Below are 23,689 nucleotides of genomic sequence, written 5' to 3'. Positions count from 1 at the left end.
ATAAAAAATGAAAAGGAAATATCCTGTCTGAATGGTTTTGCTGTTTCCATGAAACATTAACTCTTTTCCTTGTTATAATATGAAGAGTTAACAGGTGTCTATAAATATATGCTGGACTGAAATTTGAAGATGCCACATTTCATGTGTTTCTTTTTGTACTTCTTTAGAAGCTTTCCAAGGTGTGTAAAGGAGGCTATACTATTTGTTTCAGCAGTGTCCCCATTGGTGCTGTTAAAAAGACCAAGATTCTTATACTTTTCATGAATTATAAATACCTAAGAGCCACCAATAAGATGAAATAATTGCCTGGGACATTGGCGGCTCTTTGATTTACATTACCAATATTAAAGTTTTATTCTGTCCTGTAAGTTTTTTTATCTCCAAGAAATAGCATGTATTGTGTAGTTACCATAAGTTACTACTTTTCAACATACCTTACAGAAGAGAGCATGTATGATATTGATTTTCTTTAAATATTGTACTATAAAGCTTTACCAAAGAAGGAAAATACTACAGATGATAATTGAATGCAAAATTTTCAAATATTGAAGGTGCTGGGGTTTTGGGGTTGTTTTTTTAACTCAATGATTAAAATATAATGAAGCACTTGCTTTTGACTACTTTGAAGTATGCAGACATGATTCACTAACACAAAGAGAAAATATACTGCTTAGTTTACAAAAATTCTTTTTAAATAAAAATGTTGACATTGCATTTCATTGTCAATTAACTACAAACACTTAAGAGTTTTTAAATTTGTTAAATTGTATTATTTTTTAATATTCCATACAGGGATACAATGAAATATGATTGTACATAATCTCAAATTCTATTCCTTCAATCTTCCAGATATTTTCCCCTCTCAACTTTATGACTACTTTTTTATATGTCTCAAAGACAAATTAGTGCTGTGAAGATGTTTATTGCTATGAGAATATCCACTAGATTGTGTGATTTTAAAAAGAAGCATTATCTTCTAAAAATAATGATTTTCCATATCCTGATATTGAATTTCCCTCTGTATGCTATAAATACCATTGGTTAACAATGAATCTGCTTTAGTAGTGCAGAATAGGGCAATGCAAGAATGCCAAGCAGAGGAGGAGAGAGTAGGAGGACTCAGTGAGAAACCAAGTAGCCACCAGAGGAGACAGACACCAGAACTTTGCCTGGTAAGCCAAAACCATGTGTCAATACACAGATGAATAGAAATTAATTTAAGATATAAGAGCTAGCTAGAAAGATGCTTAAGCTATTGACCAAACAATATTGCAAATGATATAGTTTCTGTGTGATTATTTTGAGTCTAGGCAGTTGGGAACTGCCAACAGAATGGCACACCAGTGTGGAGCAAGAATTTTCTCTTAATGTCTAAGAAAGTTAAAAAAAAAGGCTTTTAGACCCACAAAAATGGGAGCCAAGTGCAGCTATTTGGTAACAATATTTTTTTCAGAGAGGTTCTGTTTGCTGGTGGCAAGCAGGAGCTCAGCAGCTCCTATAAGAGAGGTCTTCCTGATTCAGCATTAACAGTAAAAAACAAAGTGCAATTTCTTTAAGAAATGGCAGCTTCCTGGTTCATGATATTTGCAGGAACAACTATGAGTCCTTCAAGAGGCTAAACACTTAAGGGGTCTGTGAGCCATCTGTTACAAATGACTTAATGGTAACACAGACCCACCGCAACCCTGGATCTGGTGTGGAGAGAATGGCTCTCACAGGCAGTGAACATATCTCCACCATTTTGTACTGGGCAGAGCTGGCAGGCAGGACCTCGGAGTTGTTCCCAATCATGCCCAGTTAGCATTTAAAAGAAAAAAAAGTGCTCCTTGGTGTAGGAGGTTCTTTCTTCTATGTGTTGCTTTCATTGGTTAAATAAAGAAGCTGCCAGGCGCTGAAGCCATAGAGGCCACCTGAGGTGGTCATGTAGACCAGCAGACAAGCTGTCTCTGCCAAACAAAGGTCAGGATGTTTGCTGCTACTTTCTTTGTGATTTGGAGGATACCTTATAAAGATGCTAATTCAAGCCTATGTGACAGCAAGCATACTCAGCAGACAGGTAGATGTGGACATGACCACAGGTCATTCACCTGGTTACCTAGGAGATGGGTCTAATGTATTTTCATGCTCAGTTTGTGTTGATATATAAGTTGTTTGGATAATAAATGCAGGGAGATCTTCAGGAAGACCCTGAGATGCCCTTCCAGGATGACCATGTAAGCTGTGTTTGATTATTCCTTGCCCTTCCTTAAGAGTCCAGTTAGGGAAAATAGTTATCTATGTTGGAGCCACATGGGATTTAAGACATGGAAACACAGAGATCTATCCAGAGAGCTTCTGCTTCAGGGTCTTCGGTGTTCCACGGGACCCCTCCCTGCTCCCATTGGAACTGCCCTTTTGTCTCCTGAGTCTGGGAAATACCAGCTATCCCTGCTGCAGTGCTGAGAAGTTCTATCCAGAAAGTGCTGAGGAGTCCTATCCAGAGAGTGTTGAGGAGTTCTATCCAGAGAGTGCTGAAGAGTCTCATCCAGAGTAGAGGAGATGGGCAGGCGCCAATGCAAGAATTCCAACAACCTGAAAGGCAACATAACATCTCCAGAATCCAGGAAGAATTAAACACCCTACTCAAGAAGAAATAGAAGAAATCGATCTTTATGAAAATAATAGAGGAACTTAAACAGGAGGTGAAAATCTGCCATAAAGAAATGGAAGATAAGTATAACAAAAAGATTGAGGAAATGAGTAAAGAAAGGGAAGAGAAATATATCAAAAAGTTTGAAGAAATGAGTAAATCAGTAAATGAAATTCTGAGAAACCAGGAAAAAACAATCAAACACGTAATGGAAACAATTCAAGAATTGAAAACTGAAATGGAGGCAATGAAGAAATCACAAACCGAGGGACGGCTGACTTTGGAAAATCTAGGTAAACGAACAGAGACTTCAGAAACAAGCATAACCAACAGAATACAAGAGATAGAAGAAAGAATCTCAGACTCTGAGGACACCATAGAGAAATTAAACGCTCTGAAAAAGAAAACAGCAAATCCATCAAATTCTCATCACAAAACATTCAGGAAATGTGGGACACAATAAAAAAACCAAATCTAAGAATAATAGGGGTAGAAGAAGGAGAAGAATTGCAGATCAAAGGTCCAGAAAATATATTCAACAAACTTATAGAAGAAAACTTCCCCAACCTAAAGAACGATATCCCTATGAAGGTTCAAGAAGCATACAGAACACCGAATAGACTGAGTCAAAAAAAAAAATCCCCTCGCCATATAATAATCAATACACAAAGCATTCAGATTAAAGAAAGAATATTAAGAGCTGCAAAGGAAAAAGGTCAAGTAACTTATAAAGGTAAAACTATCAGACTTACATCGGACTTCTCTATGGAAACCATGAAAACCAGAAGATCCTGGATAGCAGAAACTAAGGGACCATGGATGCAAGCCCAGACTACTATATCCAGCCAAGCTATCATTCACTATCAACGGAGAAAACAAAATATTCCAGAATAAAAACAAATTTAAACAATATGTAGCTACCAATCCAGCCTTAAAGAAAGTATTAGAAGGCAAATCACAACCCAAGGAATCCAACATTCCCAACACCGCCTACAATAACTCAGACATTTAGCAACCCTTAACAAGCACAACTCAAAGAAGGATAAAACATACACTCTACTACGCCCCCTCAAAAAATAATAATAACCGGAGTCAAAAACCCACTGGTCATTAATATCACTTAATATCAATGGACTCATTTCACCTATAAAAAGGCACAGACTTAGAGATTGGATACAAAAACAGGATCCAACATTCTGCTGTTTACAAGAAACACACCTCAGCCACAAAGACAGACATCTACTCAGAATAAAGGGTTGGGAAAAGGTTTTCCAAGCAAATGGACCTAAGAAACAAGCGGGTGTGGCCATTCTAATACCTAACAAAATTGACTTCAAACTAAAATCTATCAGAAGTGATAGAGATGGACATTTCTTACTCATAACAGGAATAATTCATCAGGAAGAAGTCCCAATCCTAAATATCTATGCCCCTAATATAAAGGCACCTACTTATGTAAAAGAAACACTTCTAGAATTCAAGGTAGTCATCAAACCACACATACTAATAGTAGGAGACTTCAACAAACCTCTCTCACCAATGGACAGATCAATCAGATAGAAACCCAACAGAGAAATAAGATAATTATTGGAGGTATTGAATCAAATGGACTAAACAGGTATCTATAGAACATTCCACCCAAATAGGAAAGAATATACCTTCTTCTCTGCAGCCCATGGAACCTTCTCAAAAATTGACCACATACTTGGTAACAAAGCAAACTTCCACAGATACAAAAAAGTGTTAGTAACCACCTGTGTCTTGTCAGACCACCATGGATTAAAGTTAGAATTCAACAACAATGCTACCTCCAGGAAGCCAACAAACTCATGGAAGTTGAACTGTCAAATATTAAATCACCCCTGGGTGGAGGAAGAAATAAAGAAAGAAATTAAAGTCTTCCTTGAATTTAATGAAAATAAAGACACAACATACTCAAACCTATGGGACACTATAAAAGCAGTGCTAAGAGGAAAGTTCATAGCACTAAGTGCCCAATTAAAGAAAACGGAGAAAGCACACCTTGGAGACTTAACAGCACACTTGAAAGCTCTAGAAAAAAAAAGAAGCTGATTCACTCAGGAAGAGTAGAAGACTGGAAATAATCAAACTGAGGACTGAAATCAAGAAAATAGAAACACAGAAAACAATCCAAACAATCAATGAATCAAAAAGCTGGTTCTTGGAGAAAATCAACAAGATTGACAAACACCTATCCAAATTAATCAAAAGGCAGAGAGAGAACATGCAAATTAATAAGATCAGAAATGAAAAGGGGGACATAAGCACAGACACAGAGGAAATTCAGAGAATCATTAGATCTTACTATGAAAGTTTATATGCCACAAAGTTGGAAAATGTAAAAGAAATGGATATTTTTTTTAGATAAGTACCATATACCAAAGTTTAACCAAGAACAGGTGAACAATCTAAATAGACCTGTTAGTCGCGAAGAATTAGAAGCTGTTATCAAAAATCTCCCTACCAAAAAAACCCAGGACCAGATGGTTTCGATGCAGAATTCTAGCAGAACTTCCAGGAAGAGCTAATACCTATACTCCTTAATGTATTCCACAATATAGAAACAGAAGAGTCATTGCCAAACTCCTTTTATGAAGCTACAGTTACCCTAATACCAAAACCACACAAAGACACAACCAAGAAAAAGAATTACAGGCCAATCTCACTCATGAACATCGATGCGAAAATTCTCAATAAAATACTGGCAAACCGAATCCAAGAACACAATAGAAAAATTATCCATTATGATCAAGTAGGCTTCATCCCAGAGATGCAGGGCTGGTTCAACATACGCAAATCTATCAATGTAATCCATCATATAAATAAAGTGAAAGAAAAAAAACCATATGATCATCTCATTGGATGCTGAAAAAGCATTTGACAAAATTCAACACCCATTTATGATAAAGGTGTTGGAGAGACTGGGGATACAAGGATCATACCTAAATATAATAAAAGCAATATACAGCAAGCCGACAGCTAACATCAAACTGAATGGAGAGAAACTCAAAGCCTTCCCACTAAAATCAGGAACACGACAAGGCTGTCCACTCTCTCCAAACCTCTTCAATATAGTGCTTGAAGTTCTAGCAATAGCAATAAGACAACATAAGGAGATCAAGGGGATTCGAATTGGAAAGGATGAAGTTAAACTTTCATTATTTGCTGATGATATGATAGTATACATAAGCGACCCCAAAAACTCTACCAAAGAACTCCTACAGTTGAAAAACACCTTTAGTAATGTGGCAGGATCCAAGATCAACTCCAAAAAGACAGTAGCCCTCCTATACACAAAGGATAAAGAAGCAGAGAGGGAAATCAGAGAAACATCACATTTCATGATAGCCACGAATAACATAAAATATCTTGGGGTTACTCTAACCAAGGAAGTGAAAGACCTATTTGACAAGAACTTAAATCCTTGAAGAAAGAAATTGAGGAGGATACCAGAAAATGGAAAGACCTCCCCTGCTCTTGGAATGGGAGACTCAACATAGTAAAAATGGCAATTCTACCAAAAGCAATCTATAGATTCAATGCAATCCCCATCAAAATCCCATCAAACTTCTTCACAGACCTTGAGAGAACAGTAATCAAATTTATATGGCAAAACAAAAAACCCAGGATAGCCAAAACAATCTTATACAATAAAGGAACTTCTGGAGGCATTACCATCCCTGACTTCAAACTCTATTACAGAACAACAGTGTTGAAAACAGCTTGGTATCTGCATAACAACAGAGAAGTCTACCTATGGAATCAAATAGAACACCCGGGTATTAACCCACAAACTTATGAACACCTGATTTTCGACACGGGAGCTAAAGGTATACAATGGAAGAAGAAAAGCATCTTTAACAAATGGTGCTGGCATAACTGGATGTCAACCTGTAGAAGAATGAAAGTAGATCCATATCTATCACCATGCACAAAACTCAAGTCCACATGGATTAAAGACATCAACATTAATCTGTCCACTTTGAACCTGATAGAAGAGAAAGTTGGAAGTAGTCTACAAGATATAGGCACAGGAGCCCACTTCCTAAGTAGAACCCCAGTAGCACAGACAATAAGAGAATCAATGAATAAATGGGACCTACTGAAACTGAGAAGCTTCTGTAAAGCAAAGGACACTGTCAGTAAGACAAAAAGGCTGCCTTCTGACTGGGAGAAGATCTTCTCCAACCCTTCATTAGACAAACGTCTGATCTCCAAAATATACAAACAACTCAAGAAACTAGACACTAAAACTCTAATTAACCCAATTAAAAAATGGGGGTACTGATCGGAACAGAGAATTCACAACAGATGAACTTCAAATGGCCAGAAGACACTTAAGGTCATGCTCAACCTCCTTAGCGATTAGGGAAATGCAAATCAAAACCACTTTGAGATACCATCTTATACCTGTCAGAAGAGCTAAACTCAAAAACACCACTGATAGCCTATGCTGGAGAGGATATCGAGTGAGGGGAACACTCATGTATTGTTGGTGGGAATGCAAACTTGTGCAGCCACTGTGGAAATCAGTGTGGCGGTTTCTTAGGAAACTGGGAGTCAACCTCCCTCAGGACCCAGCAATTCCTCTCTTGGGAATATACCCAACAGATGCCGTATCATACTACAAAAGTATTTGTTCAACTATGTTCATAGTTGCATCGTTTGTAATAGCCAGAACATGGAAAAAACCTAGGTGCCCCTCAATAGAAGAATGGTTAAAAATGGTGTGGAACATATACACATTAGAGTTTTACTCAGCGGTAAAAAACAATGACATCTTGAATTTTGCATGAAAATGGATGGAAATAGAAAACGCTTTACTGAGTGAGGTAACCCAGACCCAAAAATAGGAATATGGTATGTACTCACTCATAAGTGGATTCTAGCCATAGTTAAAGGTCTTTGAGTCTTTAATTTGTGATCCTAGAGAAGCTACATAAGAAGGTGAACCTTAAGAAAATCATATAGCTATCCTCCTGGATATGAGAGGTAGGCAAGATTGCCAGGCAAACTTTGGTTCATGGCGGGTGTAAGGGTGGAAGCAAGGAGAGATGGTTAGGGAGAGGGGAGGGGGGAGGATTGGGGATGGCTTGGGGGAATGGGAGGGGGGAGGGAGGAAGGATGGTTATGGGAGCAGGGAAGTTTATATCTCAACTAAGGGAGCCATTTTAGGGTTTGCAGGAGACTTGATTCTGGAGGTGTTCCCAGTAAAAATTAAATTAAAAAATAGAAACAAATGAAAAAATTTAAAAAATAAAATAATAAAAAAAAAGAAAAAAAAGAAAACGCTTTACTGAGTCAGGAAACCAGACCCAAAAAGAGGAATATGGTATGTATTCACTCATAAGTGGATTCTAGCCATAATGAAAGGTCTTTGAGCCCATTATTCGTAATTCTAGAGAAGTTGGATAGGAGGGTGAACCTGAAGTAAATTCAGGTAGTTTTCTTCCTGGAGATTGGAAATAGACAAGAGTCCCAGGTAATCTCTGGTGCATGAGGGGCTTGGGAGGGTCGTTGGAAGGGGAGAGGGTTAGAGAGAAGGTAGCAGGGGGGAATAGGGAATGCTCGGGGGACTGGGAGGGGGGGAGGGATGAAGGATAGATATGGGATGAGGAAATAATATATCTCAACTAAGGGAGTCAGCTTAGGGTTTACTAGAGACTTGATTATAAATGGGATCCCAGGTCCAAGGAGAGATCCCCAGATTGTTCTCTGGACAGAGGAGAGGGTGCCTGAACTGGTCTTGGCCCATAACCATACTGATGAATATTTTGCTTATCACCATAGATCCTTCATCTGGCGATGGATGAAGATGCAGATGGAGACCCACATTGGAACACTGGACTTAACTACCTAGGTCCAAGCGAGAAACAGAAGGAAAGAGAATGTGAGCAAGGAAGGCAAGATCAGAGGGAACCTTTATCCGAGGATGGATGGCGACACAGAAGGAGACCCACATTGGAGCACCGGACTGAGTCCCCAAAGGTCCAAATGAGGAGCAGAAGGAGGAAGAACATGAAAAAGGAAATCAGGACCGCGAGGGTTGCAATCACCCACTGATACAAGGGGAGTGATCTAATGAGAGTTCACCAAGGCCAGTTGTCTGGGACTGAGCAAGCACGTGATCCAGCCAGATACTCTGAATGAGGCCAGATTCTCTGAATGTGGCTGGCCTGGATTCTTTCTGAAAAGCCATTGACAATGAACTGGGACTTGTTTCCCCTGCATATACTAGATTTTTGGGATCCAGTCTGTTTGGATGCTCACCTTCCTTTACCTGGAGGGAGGGGGGAGGAGCTTGAAATACCCACAGGGCAGGAGACCCTGACTGCTCTTGGGGGTGGAGAGGGAGGAGGGGAGGGAGTGGGGGGAGTGGGAGGGTTTTGGGAGGTGGGGCGGAAATGGAGACTTTTGTATTTTAATAAACTTTGAGAAAATAAAAGAAAAGGGGTGTTTGTCAAAATAGTGACTCCAAATAAAGGCAATATTTAACAGATTGTAGAGATTAGCTGTGAAACAAGTAGAAGTGGGACAGTGAAACAAGATAGTGAAAGTGAAACTAGACAGTGAAACAAGAGAGTGAAAGGTGACAGAAAATGTTATCAGGGAGATTTAGATAGGGAGTGCTTGGACCAGATGTTTGCTTTTAGACCTCAACAGTTGTCTTTTGCATTTAGCTGAAAGAAAATAAATATTCCTGGGTTCAAATTCTAATACTATAATTTATAGCTGTATGACTTAAAAAATGAGAATAACAATAGCAACTGCCTTGATGGGCTATTGGTGAGCAGCAAAATAAACCTAGAAAGAGCTGATGCTGTATAAGTGAAATTAAACTTGGAAACCATTAATTGTGAAGTTGTTTTCTTTTTCTTCTTCCCATGGCCTAGTTCTGAACTGTATCCATCCACATCAATATTCTTGCACTTGTTCATTCTTTGAGAATTTTATAAAATGTATTTTGATCATATTCACCTCTAATCTCCACTCAACTCCTTCCAGATCCACTTTCTGACTCCTTCCCAAATTCAGGCCCTCCCTGCCTCCCTACAGACCCAACTCTATAGACCTTTTTTTCTATGTATATATAGAAAACACCCAGGTGAACATTCATTGAAGTATGGTAGACCTTTTAGAAGACACGCCCTTAAAGAAAACTGATGATCCCACACTCTCCAACATCAATAGTTAATAGCTTCTTTTCAGCTAATATGAGGGGCTTATGAGTTTGTCTGTTCTGAAATTCAATAATGTTCTTAAATTATTTTTAATTATTTGCTGTTTTTTATCTCAAAAATATACTTATCATAGTTTATAAATCAATCCTGGACATGTCTGAAGCACAGTCTTGTAATACAGTTCTGAAAAAAAATGAAATTTCTTCCCTCCTACCTCTATCTCCCAAATACTGCAATTAGAGCTATGGTAAATTGTGCCTTGCTATCAATTACCATTTTTATTAGTAACATCTTGTTTCTTATATCTTTACTTTTCAGTTGAAAGTTTAAGACATCCAACTAAGTGAAACTTTCTTTTTATAAATTCTACAATAATTGTTTATAATAGAGTTACATTCCTCTATTATGCCATATTAGCCCCGAGACTCTTCTGACATTTATGCCCGTGCATATAGCAGTTATAGTGCACTACATACAGGGGGAAAATTGAAATAAGGGAGGGAGGCAGAATATACTGACAGAAAGAAAAGTAATAAATTTGAAAAGTTGTGTGGGATTTTGAAGTTTAAAAAAGCACACAATTTTGACAGAAAATAGCAGCAATAATTTAGGTGGTAGGCGAATTTTTGGAGAGATTTTTTAAAAGGAATTACCTCATATTAACACAAAATAAGGAGATCATCTTTTTGTATTAATCACTGGTACAGGAGAATTATCTGTATTCTGTCAATCATATTTTAATAAAACGCTGATTGGCCAGGCAGGCAGTATAGGCGGGAAAGCCAGACAGGAAGTAGGGGTGGAGCAAAGAGACTGGGAGTATTCTGGAAGCAGAAACTCTCGCGGCACTCCTGCGCAGATCACTGAAGAAGCAACATGTAAGCTGTCACACTGGAAAAGGTACTGAGCCATTATGGCTAACATAGATGAGTATAATGGGTTAATATAAGTTATAAGAGTTAACAAGAAGCCTGACCTAATGAGCCAATCAGTTTATAACCTGATGTAGACTCCGTGTTATTTTCCTTGGGACTTGCTGGCTTGTTGGGGTACTGGGCGGGACAGAAACCCCAACAAGCCGGCCCCTCATGTTACATATGGCGCCCAGACGTGGATAAATGAATCCACAGAAAGCCTGAGAAAGTTTGGGAAAGAATAGAGTAAAGTATGTTTTCTTGGTAGCAGCAATTTTTCGGTTCTGCTCTGCTTGCTAGAGGCAAGCAAATGCTCTCATCTAAGAGAGGCTTCTTGACTCAGCCTTAACTGTAAAACCTTACAGCTCATTAAGAGGTCCTGCCACGAAACACTTAAATGCTGTTGGTGAAAAGCTGAACACATGCTTTTCGGTTTTCAGCCGTAGCAGGAGAAAAGCTGTGCTGTTTTAAAATGCCGGCTTTCTGAGCTGTCCTGCCAGAGCAAACTCTGACTCTTTCAGGCAGGCAGTCCGACTGAGTGTGGTCTGTGAGCAGAATGCTGCAGCTTGCTTGCTGGCAAGGACTTTGAACCGCCATAGAGTTGTGGCAGTGAACACAGCTCTGGCTGGTACCTCAGCCTTGAGGCTGAAATGCTAAGGAATGAGCTGGATCTAGCTGTCAAAGCCACGGCTCTCCATATTGCTTAGTAAATTAATGGCTCATGTGGTCAGAAAAAGAAAAATATACAGTAAAGAGAGATTCAAAGAGGAAGAAAACCTCTAAATGGTTTACAGTGTGTATATGCAGGCTAAAAGTTAAAGTTCTTAAAGTTAAAAGGAAAGAAAGAGAGTAGTTGGGTGTGGTGGTACACACCTTTAATCCCAATGCCTGGGAGGCAGAGGCATATTGACCTCTGTGACTTCAAGGGGTAGAGGTAGATTGACCTCTGTGACCTCAAGGTGTGGTAGTACACGCCTTTAATCCCAATGCCTGGGAGGCAGAGACAGATCTCTGTGAGTTCAAGGTGTGGTAGCATACACCTTTAATCCCAGCACTGGGGAGGCAGAGACAGGAGGATCTCTGTGAGTTCAAAGACAGCCTGGTCTACAGTGTTATTCCAGGACAAAGATATACAAAGATCCTGTCTCAAAAAGTAAAAGTAAAAATAAAAGAAATAGAGGTTAAAATAAAGCCACATAAAGATGGAAAATGCACAGAGAATCTTCATACTGTATGCTTTTATGCTCTCTTTAAATTGTTTGATTGCTGAGGAAGGAGCAACAACTGCTAAAAGACTTTTGTTTATAAATGCTGCTGAACTAACCCAAGATAGGAATTTTGAAAATACCTTGGCTTCAAAACTGAAGTCAAAAGGTATGTTACTTTGGAGAAGAGATTTTGCTTTTGTTTCCACAGAAAACGAGAGACTCTGGATTTATTCAGAGTTAAGAATAATCACCTTTGACCAAGGGAGGCCACCTGAAAAATCTCCGATAGGAACAGATGGCCCAGATGACAGAGGTCTACATCCAGAACTGATCCAAGACTGCTGCCTGAGATGATCGAGACTCACAGGATACTCCAGTCATGACTTGATTATAACTCTAAATTTTCTTTAGGTCCCCTTAAGACTATCAGCACCCCCAACCAGCAGGAAGTAGCCTGAAATACTACGCCCACATTCCCAACAAATGGATTATGGGTATTTTCCTTTGTTTAAAAAAAAAGAGGGAAATGGTACAGGAGAATTATCTGTATTCTGTCAATCATATTTTAATAAAACGCTGATTGGCCAGGCAGGCAGTATAGGCGGGAAAGCCAGACAGGAAGTAGGGGTGGAGCAAAGAGACTGGGAGTATTCTGGAAGCAGAAACTCTCGCGGCACTCCTGCGCAGATCACTGAAGAAGCAACATGTAAGCTGTCACACTGGAAAAGGTACTGAGCCATTATGGCTAACATAGATGAGTATAATGGGTTAATATAAGTTATAAGAGTTAACAAGAAGCCTGACCTAATGAGCCAATCAGTTTATAACCTGATGTAGACTCCGTGTTATTTTCCTTGGGACTTGCTGGCTTGTTGGGGTACTGGGCGGGACAGAAACCCCAACAAGCCGGCCCCTCATGTTACAAATCACAAAACAATTGACTGAATTGTATTAAACTATTCTGTTTTCCTTATCTGTTTCATCCATTTTTAAGATGCTGCTTAATTCCTAGATGTTATTCCCTCTACATTTTCCTATTTACAAACAACAAAAATTAATCCCTTTGCTTTTTCTAGGCAGTTTTATCCTCCCATTATTTTCTCAGACTTCAAAAGAGAAGAACAAAGAAAGCATAAAGGAATACATACAATATAAAGAACAACAAAATCCCCAATACTAGCTGATCTTCCCATCTCTTCTTAGAATATTCTCAGAGACAGAAGAAAATCCAAATTCCAAAACTTTGTTTTCTCCTACTGTTAGTGCAAATATTTTTCAAGTCCATAAAGGATATATAAAGAGACATGAACACATGAATGCTAAAGAAAATTACAGCTCAGGTTACAGGACAGTATGCCCAGTAGAATAATGTTTATTTTTTTGTTATTAATAATGCAGGCTAAAATGTATGAATAGATAAAAGATCTTGAAAATATTTATTCTACAAAGGTGATAATACATTGTCTAAAGCTTTGTACGCAGTGGGTAGCTTGAATTTTATTGTTATTGATTAAGGTATATTTTCTGTTCTACTAGAGTAAACTTGTACTATTTTGAGTAATAAAAATATTTCTGATTAACATAAAAGTAGACAACATTTTTCATATCCTGTGAGAAATTATATGGAAGGTTACATATATAGACATAATAATTAACATTTGCATGCCTTTCCTTGGTTTTTAAACTTGGATGATTGTGGTGGAACACATCTGGAAACCCTACAATACGGAAGTGGAAAGAGGAGGATCATGAATTGAAGGTCCTCTGCTGGACAGTCAATTCAAGGACAGCCTGTAAGAATAAAGACAACAAATCTTAGTATCCTGTAGTTGACTCACAAATAATATATTTAAATTCCATAAATCCTAAGAGTGACCTGAATTATCACTTTGTGATTTTTCCATATCCTTCCAGAATACCTAGTTATTATGTCCTCTGAGAACTCATCACTTTCTGAATTATTGCATATATAATTATTGGAGTTCTCCATAACTAACCACTGTAGTTACATTAAGCCTTGCACTTCATCTTTTTCTCCCTTAATTCCAGAATTAAAATGGTACACAACACTTTAAATTTGTTTGGTATATATTTATTGATTTCATTTAAATAAGTACTTCATCACTTAAACACTACTGTGGGCTCATAGTTTTTCCAGTAAATCTAAGATACATTTCACTTGTCATATTCTTCCATGCACTGAGTTGATGAATGTGTAGAATATAGTTTTGTTAACTCTCTTTTGGAATAAATAGGTAGATAAAGTCCTTATACTATAAATGGAAAGCTGGTTTTTGTTATTGTAGTAGTTGTTTTACAAATAAGATGAGTGAAGTAAAAGGATGAGCAACACATTCTTGAAAAGACAAATTTTTTTCTAATATTAAAAAATAAGATAAGATAAAAATGATGCACTTGGAATTGGACAACATAAACAGAAATATAAAGAAGCAAAATAAATATACCAATTTGTTCAAATAACCTCTGTAGTGCTATGAATTTTACCTTGGTTGTCATTTACAGTTAATATCCACATAAAAGTGAACACATACCAAATTTGTAATTCTGGTCTAGGATACCTTGATTAGGAGGTTTTTTTTCTAGTTCTATCTATTTTCCTGCAAACTTCATTTCATTCTTTTTTTTTTAAACAGACTCTTAATACATTGGTTAATATACATTTTCCTCATCCCTTCTTCTGTTGAAGGACTAAAGTTCATCCAGGTTGTTTCCAATTTCTAGCTGTTATGAATAGAGCAGGAATCAACATGGCTGAAAAGGTGTCTCTTTGGTAGGACGACAGTATATGTCACTAGTTGTGTAGTTGGATCTTGAAGTAGATTTTTCCCCATCATTCTAAAGAACTGCCACAATGATTTCTATAGTGGCTGTACAAATTTGCACTGTCACTAGCAATAAGTAAGTGGTCTCCTTGTCCCATATCCTGAACATTATTAGTTGTCATTTAATGATCTTTGTATTTGTCTCAGTTGTAAGGTGAAATCTCAAAGTAGTTTAGATTTGCATTTTCCTGAGGATAAAAGATGACAAATATTTTTTTCTTGGCTATTTGAGTTTCCTCTTTTGAGAATTTTATGTTTAGATCTTTCCCCTTATTTGTATATGTTATTTATTTTCTTAGTATCTAGCTGTTTGAGTTTATATATATATATATATATATATATATATATATATATATATATATATATATATATAGGATATTAGCCCTCTATAGGACATAGAATCAGTAAAACAATATTTTTCCCCATTATGCATGCTCAAGTTTTGTCTGAATGGCAGTGTCCTTTACCATGTAGAAGCCTCTCAGTTGCATGATGTCCCAATTTTTTAATTTTGGATCTTTTTGCCTATGCTTACTATATTCTGTTCAGAAAGTCTTTGTCTATGCTAGTAAATTCAGGCCTATTCCCCAATTTCTTTTCTATCTGGTGCGGTGTATCTGGTTTTATGGTTAGGCCTTTGAATAACTTGGAGTTGAGTTTTATGCAGAGGGATAAGAATAGATGTGGTTATGTTGTTCTACATGCAGATATCTATTATGACAAGTACCATTTCCTGAAGATGCTGTCTTTTTTTCCAGTGTATATTTCTGGTTTCTTTGTAAAGGAAAAAAGGGGGGGCATCCTTAGGTACATGGATTCATGTCTGATTTTCATTTCCTTTCAATTGATCAAGAAGAAACAAACTTGAAACCTAGTTTTATTGAGAAATCTATTTGTTTTCTAGGAACTATTGCCCTTCAAAAGAGCTTAGAGAACAATACTATGCTCAGAATCAAGTTTTTTTTTTTCTGGAACAGTGCATGTGGGACAGCCACTTTTGCGAGTGTTTGCCTGTACACTAACTATATGCTAGAGCACAAGAAAGGCTACAGAAAATATTTATCTCACAAAACTGTTGGTATTCTGATCTCAGTCTCTGTTGGTGCCATGTAAGAACCTACCTCTACTCTACCTTACACTTTCATAAACTCTATGCCAATGGCTCCTGCCACCAAGTAAGAGTATGAAGAATGACTCACAAGGTAAGAAAGAATTGTTAGTATCAAAAACAACAATTCCAACTAAGAAAATCCACTCCTCTCTCTCCAAAATCCACCCTCTCACAGAATAACCAAAAAATAAAAACACCAAAAAAGTTCAATTATTCATTCTTGAAAATGACCAGTGACTTCTCCACTGAATTTTCCAGCAACCAAATTCATGCATAAGGCATTGCAATTGGGCACAAACTCAGTTTATGGAGAATTACTCCTAACCCCCTACCACAGGTTACATAAGCTCCTTCCTTTAGTACGGCCATGTGATTGCCCCTGCCCCTTCCCATGCCTTGATCTCTGGGGGCTGGATGACTCACCCAGGAGTGCCTTTATTTAAAATAATTGCAGTCTTTTATTTTTTTAAATTTGGCTTCATCTGGCTTACTGTGTCAGCAGAGAAACCTACTATTAAGGTACGGAAAACCTATTAATAACTACTACAGGTATAGAACCAATCTTGAGATAAGATCTGAAATCATTACTTTCAAGTTGATATTTTTAAGTTTCTATTATTATGATTTATTGAATGAATTCCCTGTATTTTTTTAAAGACTCAAAGATTGACACTTATTTGATCACAGAATTTAATTTAATTATAGCTCATTTTAAAAGCATACTAGATTTGATGCCTGTGAACCACTACTGTTGTTTTAGGAGTCATTTTATGTATTTTTGTAACAATGGATAGTGTGGGAGGTCCTTCTGCCTATGTATTGCTTTCATGTGTTAATCAATAAAGAAATTGCCTTGGCCTCTTGATAGGGCAGAACGTAGGTAGGCAGGGAAGACAGAACTGATTACTGGGAGAAGGAAAGAGTCAGGTTGATGCCATGGAACCACCACCAGAGACAGAGAAGCTTTCATTCTTTGCCAGTAATCCAATGCCACGTGGCGATACACAGATTAATAGAAATAGGTTAAATTAAGATGTAAGACTTAGCCAATAAGAAGCTAGAGCTAATGGGCCAAGCATTGATTTAATTAATACAATTTCTGTGTGGTTATTTTGGGACTAAGCTAGCCAGGCAGCCAAAACAAATAAGCGACACCCTCTGCAACAAATTGATGCGCCAATGTGATCAATTAACTCCACATAAAACCTGAGAGGGCTTGAAAAGGAATTCTAGACACACACATGCACACACACATACACACAAATACAGAGTTTAACACAACTTTTTGTTGTTTGCTGACAGCATGCCACAGTTCCTTTAAGGAAGGTTTTCCTGATTCAGCCATAGCAAGAGAAAAAGCCATGCAATTTTAAAATTCAGATTTTCAGGGCTATGCTGCTAGCACAACTTCTGGCTTTCGCAGGAAGAAAACAGGGCATTTGAATGGGGTTTGTGAGAAGATTGCTGCAGCTTGTTTAAGTGAAGTAGCTGAGACCAATTCAGCACTCCTCACCTGTGTAGGTTGTGGGATCAGATCTACTAGGCATACATAAGCAGGAGAACATGGACGATTTCTGCCGCCATACACAGAGGTGATTCCAGGCTGCACAGTGCTTTGCATGGCAGATTTGATTGTAACCCAGATAAAAAGGGTTTGTGTGCTGCGTGCTCATTCTCAGGGTTGGACTGCTGAGCATAGCTCCTGCCATGTTGACCCAGAACTATCACTGACGATGCTTCCACCATTTTAAAATTGGAGAGAGACGGAGCCGGGATTCAGGGCAGCTGAAACCAAGTTGCTTAGCATTTTAAAAGCTCTTCAAGACAGTAAAGAATTACAGATTCACAATAGGACAGATTCAGACATAAACATCCTCTAAATGCGTCACAGTATTGAGTGAATGTACATAGGCTTGGGAAAGAGAAAAAAAGAGTATAGAGGGTCATAAAATAAAATTATTGCTTTAAAGAAAGGTAAAGTCCTTAAAGAGGCAGAGTATAGGTAAACATAGATTAAAGGGAGTAAAGAAAAATAAGCCACATAAAGATGGAAAATTCATAGAAAGTCTGGATTATGTATATCACTGTGTTTTCTTTGAAATATTTGACTGTGACAGAGCTAAGTATAGAGAGACATTTCATTGTATTGGCTGCTAAGACAAATCAGCATGTATATTATAAAGGTATCTTGACTTCAGAATTTGGGTCTAAGGATACGGTGCTTTGGAAAAGTTGTATTTCTTTTGTTTCAACAGAAGATGAGAACCTGTTGAATACTTCCAGACAAATATGGTTTGATAGAGCATGTCCCCCTAAAAGGTCACTGTGAACACCCTCAAAAAAATATTTAACCCAACTGCTGACTGAGATGAACCTAGCACATAGGATACACCATGAAAGATCTGGTTAACAGTGGCCCCACAAACAGCAGGAAGTAGTATGGACAAAACTATGCCCATATTTCCAAATATTGTTTATAAATGTTCTTTTACATTTAAAGGGGGATATGATATATTTATGAATAATTAGCATTGGTATGGATCTTGGTTTATTGATACAAAGTTAAGGTCAATTTTGTTGTACATATATGTATTTCTGATCTTAAGGTATTGTATTAGTTTAGCTCATTTAAAAATGTAATGTATAATTAAGAAATATAAGTTAATAGTCATCTGTAGCAATCAAGATTATAGTCATGTTAATTAGGCATTCTAGATATGTAGAGACTTATTTCAGTTAGATAAGTATTCTTCAAATCTTTCAGAGAACTTTAGAATATGGCATTTAAAATGTTTAAGAACATAAGACTTTTCATGACAATGAGACCCATCTGCTACTGGCAGAAACAATTGCTTCAAGAGAAAGATGGTCATTGAAGAGGCTCCTTTGGGCATGAAACTGCTCTTGCCTGAACTGCATCACTGGACATGCAGGACCTGCAGGGAAATGACTACTGAACTTGGCAAAAGGTGAGATAATCCCTTGGGGTTCCTGCTTCATGAAAGAGTCTATGAGACGTTCTACAGGATACAAAAGAAAGTGACTAAACTGTCATTGAAATTTCCTGCCTCATGGAAAATTCTGCAGGATTCTATGGGCTGGTAGAATGAAGATGGATGCCCCAATGATACAGAAGAACTTTGGGTAACTGTTCAGGCAGCAAAATGTCTCTGTCATTTCTAGAGTTTTGGAAGTTGCTTACAATGAATGCACTTCCTGTTTACTTATGTAATATTATATCTTTCTGGAGTCTTTGATGGAGTTGAATAACTTATGGTTATAGTTATAGTTTTCCTTAGTTATGATAAAAGATAAAATAAATATAACTATTGTAACTATATTCTTGCTTGATAACTGTTTTGTTATATGTAATTTTACTATGTTAAAGATAAAGACTTCATTTTGTTTAAACAGACAATGGAAAGAATGGTGTGTGGGGTCCTTTTGTCTATGTGTTGCTTTCATTGGTTAATGAATAAAGAAACTGTCTTGGCTTATTGATAGGGCAGAATTTAGGTAGGTGGAGAAGGCAGACCTGAAAGCTGGGAGAAGGAAAGATTCAGAGAAATGTCATGGATCTGCTGCCAGAGATAGATGTGTTTTGACAGCAAACCACTGTCATGTGGCAATACACAGAATAATAGAAATGGGTTAAATTAAGATATAAGACTTAGCCAATAAGAAGCTAGAGGTAATGGGCCAAGCAGTGAATTAATAAATACAGTTTCTGTGTAGTTTTTTCAGGTCTAAATTATTAGGGTGGCCAGGACAAATAAGTGGCTCCCCCTTCAACAAATGGATTATTAGTGCATTGTGCATCCTACTACAATACATAAATACAGAGCTCAACTTACAGTCTTTTAAAAGTTCATATGTTAATGGCATCTCCCAAAAGACTTTACTACTGTGACCAAACATACTAAAATGATTAAAATATGAGTTACCTGAATTTGGTTTTGTGGTGCAGGAGAATTGTCTGTATTCTGTCAATCATGTATTTTAATAAGATAATGATTGGCCAGGCAGGAAGTATAGGTGGGTCAACCAGACAGGAAGTAGAGGTGGGGTAATGAGAATAGGATAAGGCTAGGGAAGAGGAAGCTCCCTCTGCCATTCCTGCCCAGACCACCGAAGATTCAACATGTGAGCTGACAGCTGAAAAAGGTATCAAACCATATGGCTAACATAGATGAGAATAATGGGTTAATATAAGCTATAAGAGTTAACAACAAACATGAGCTAATGGGCCAATCAGTTTATAATCTTATGGAGTCCTGTGTGTGATTTTCTTTGGGATTTGCCGGTTGTGGGGTACTGGGTGGGACAGAAACCCCAACAAGCCAGCCCTGATGTTACAGTTTTGTTCAAACTATTTTGTCAAGTTGTCTTCATAATTTAGACACAGCAAATACCAGTTGCTAATGGCTTTGATAGAATGTTTCCTTATTTTACTTTGAGCTTTTTTTTTCAGATAGTATCCTTCATTTACATAAATAAGATATTACAGATATTTTCATAAGAAAAAAATCTTAGAATTTCTGGATGTTAAAAATATTTTAGAACTTTCTCCTACTTTGAACACTGCCTTCACACTGCTGGTGAAATATCCCAATTTCTGATATTTCCTCTGCTTTATTATAGGGATCCTCTATACTATATCATATGGACATTTGCTTAATTTTTTAAACCAATATCTGAATGTGAATTTTACTGTTAGCATTGGATATTTTTAAATGACATAGAAAATCCATCTGTGAAAATAAGAAACTGTCAACCATGAGAGCATTTGGGAGAATGAGGCAGAAGGATTGTGAGTTTAAAACTGGTTTGAGCCCCCGCCCCCCTCGACTTTCTGGTCGCCCTGCAGTGGTGGCTACACCCTGCGGAGCTCTCCCGAATCCCGTCCCAGCCTTCATCCAGGTACACCTTCCACTCTTTTTCCCTTCCCCCTGGAGCCACAAGATCTCCCCAGAGCTGCTCCCTGGCACTCTGAGCCTGGGCTGTGGGCTCAGCCAGGCAGGGGCAGTTCCTGTGCTTTGAGAACCTGCCTGACAGGCAGGCCCTGAATCAGCTCAGCCACATTCTTGGCCAGCAAGAGACAGTGATCTTCTAGCAGACATCCATTGGAGGAGGGGGGAGTTTGCTTCTGGCCCAATGGCTTCGGCTAGGAGGAATTCAGACTTTCCCCGCCCCCCTCGACTTTCTGGTCGCCGGGCAGTGGTGGCTCCACCCTGCGGAGCTCTTCCGAATTCCATCCCAGCCTTCATCCAGGTACACCTTCCTCTCTTCCCCCCCTTCCCCCTGGGGCCGAAATATCTCCCCAGAGCAGCTCCCTTGTGTGCTGGGCAGGGGCTGTGAGTGCAACCCAGCAGGAGGGAGTGCCTGTGTTTCAATAGACTGCCTGAGGAAAGGTAGACCTTCTGTCAGTGAAATCCCTGCCCAACAAGGGAATAATAGGGATTGAAGAAGGAGAAGAACTGCAAATCAAAGGCCCAGAAAATATATTCAACAAAATTATAGAAGAAAACTTTCCCAACCTAAAGAATGATATTCCAATGAAGGTTCAAGAAGCATACAGAACACCGAATAGACTTAATCAAAAAAAAAAATCCCCTCGCCATATAATAATCAAAACACAAAACGTACAGATTAAGGAAAGAATATTAAGAGCTGCAAAGGAAAAAGATCAAGTAACTTATAAAGGTAAACCTATCAGACTTAAACCAGACTACTCTATGGAAACGATGAAAGCCAAAAGGTCCTGGATAGAGGTACTGCAGAAAGTAAGAGACCATGGATGCAAACCCAGACTACTATACCCAGCCAAGGTATCATTCACTATCAATGGAGAAAACAAAATATTCCAGGATAAGAACAAATTTAAACAATTCGTAGCCACAAACTCAGCATTACAGAAAGTAATAGAAGGAAAATCACAATCCAAGCAATCCAGCAATGCCAACAATGCCTACAATAACTCAGACATCTAGCGACCCTTCACGAGTTTAATTCAAAGAAGGGACACATACAAACTCTATTAAACAAACAAACAATAAATAATAATAACCAGAGTCACAAAACACTGGTCATTAATATCACTTAATATTAATGGACTCAATTCGCCTATAAAAAGGCACAGACTAAGAGATTGGATACGAAAACAGGATCCAACATTCTGCTGTTTACAAGAAACACACCTCAACCACAAAGACAGATATCTACTCAGAGTAAAGGGTTGGGAAAAGGTTTTTCAAGCAAACGGGCGTAAGAAACAAGCAGGTGTAGCCATTCTAATTTCCAACAAAATTGACTTCAAATTAAAATCAATCAGAAGAGATGGAGATGGACATGTTATACTCACAACAGGAACAAATCATCAGGAGGAAGTCTCAATCCTGAATATCTATGCCCCTAATATAAAGCCTCCTACTTATGTAAAAGAAACACTTCTAGAACTCAAGGCAGTCATCAATCCACAGACACTAATAGTAGGAGACTTCAACACTCCTCTCTCACCAATGGACAGGTCAATCAGACAGAAATCTAGCAGAGAAATAAGAGAACTATTGGAGGTATTGAATCAAATGGACTTAACAGGTATCTATAGAACATTCCACCCAAATAGGAAAGAATATACTTTCTTTTCTGCTGCTCATGAAACCTTCTAGAAAATTGAACACATACTGGGTAACAAAGTAAACTTCCACAGATAAAAAAACTATTAGTAACCACCTGTGTCTTGTCAGACCACCACGGATTAAAGTTAGAATTCAACAACAGTGCTACCCCCAGGAAGCCAACAAATTTATGGAAGTTGAACAGTCAACTACTGAATCACCCCTGGGTCAAGGAAGAAATAAAGAAAGAAATGAAAGTCTTCCTTGAATTTAATGAAAATAAAGACACAACATACTCAAACCTATGGGACACTATGAAAGCAGTGCTAAGAGGAAAGTTCATAGCACTAAATGCCCAATTAAAGAAAACGGAGAAAGCACACATTGGAGACTTAACAGCACACTTGAAAGCTCTAGAAAAATAAAGAAGCTGATTCACTAAGGAGGAGTAGAAGACTGGAAATAATCAAACTGATGGCTGAAATCAACAAAATAGAAACACAGAAAACAAAAGAATCAATGAATCAAAAAGCTGGTTCTTGGAGAAAATCAACAAGATTGAAAAGCACCAATCCAAATTAATCAAATGGAAGAGAGAGAACATGCAAATTAATAAGATCAGAAATGAAAAGGGGGACATAACCACAGACACAGAAAATACAGAGAATCATTAGATCTTACTACGAAAGTTTATATGCCACAAAGTTGGAAAATGTAAAAGAAATGGACATTTTTTTAGATAAGTACCATATACAAAGTTGAACCAAGACCAGGTGAACAATCTCAATAGACCTGTCAGTCATGAAGAATTAGAAGCTGTTATCAAAATTCTCCCTACCAAAAAAAGTCCAGGAGAATATGGTCTTAATGCAGAATTCTAGCAGAACTTCCAGGAAGAGCTAATACCTATACTCCTTAATGTATTTCACAATATAAAAACAAAAAATCATTGCCAAACTCCTTTTATGAAGCTATAGTTACTCTGATACCAAAACCACACAAAGACAAAACCAAGAAAGAGAATTACAGACCAATCTCACTCATGAACATTGATGCAAAAATACTCAATAAAATACTGGCAAACAGAATCCAAGAATACATTAGAAAAATCATCAATTATGATCAAGTGGGCTTCATCCCAGAGATGCAGGGTTGGTTCAACATA

The sequence above is a fragment of the Myodes glareolus genome, chromosome X (assembly GCF_982192425.1).
Source record: "Myodes glareolus chromosome X, mMyoGla1.1, whole genome shotgun sequence".
Taxonomy (NCBI): domain Eukaryota; kingdom Metazoa; phylum Chordata; class Mammalia; order Rodentia; family Cricetidae; genus Myodes; species Myodes glareolus.
Note: the sequence above shows the minus strand (reverse complement) of the source record.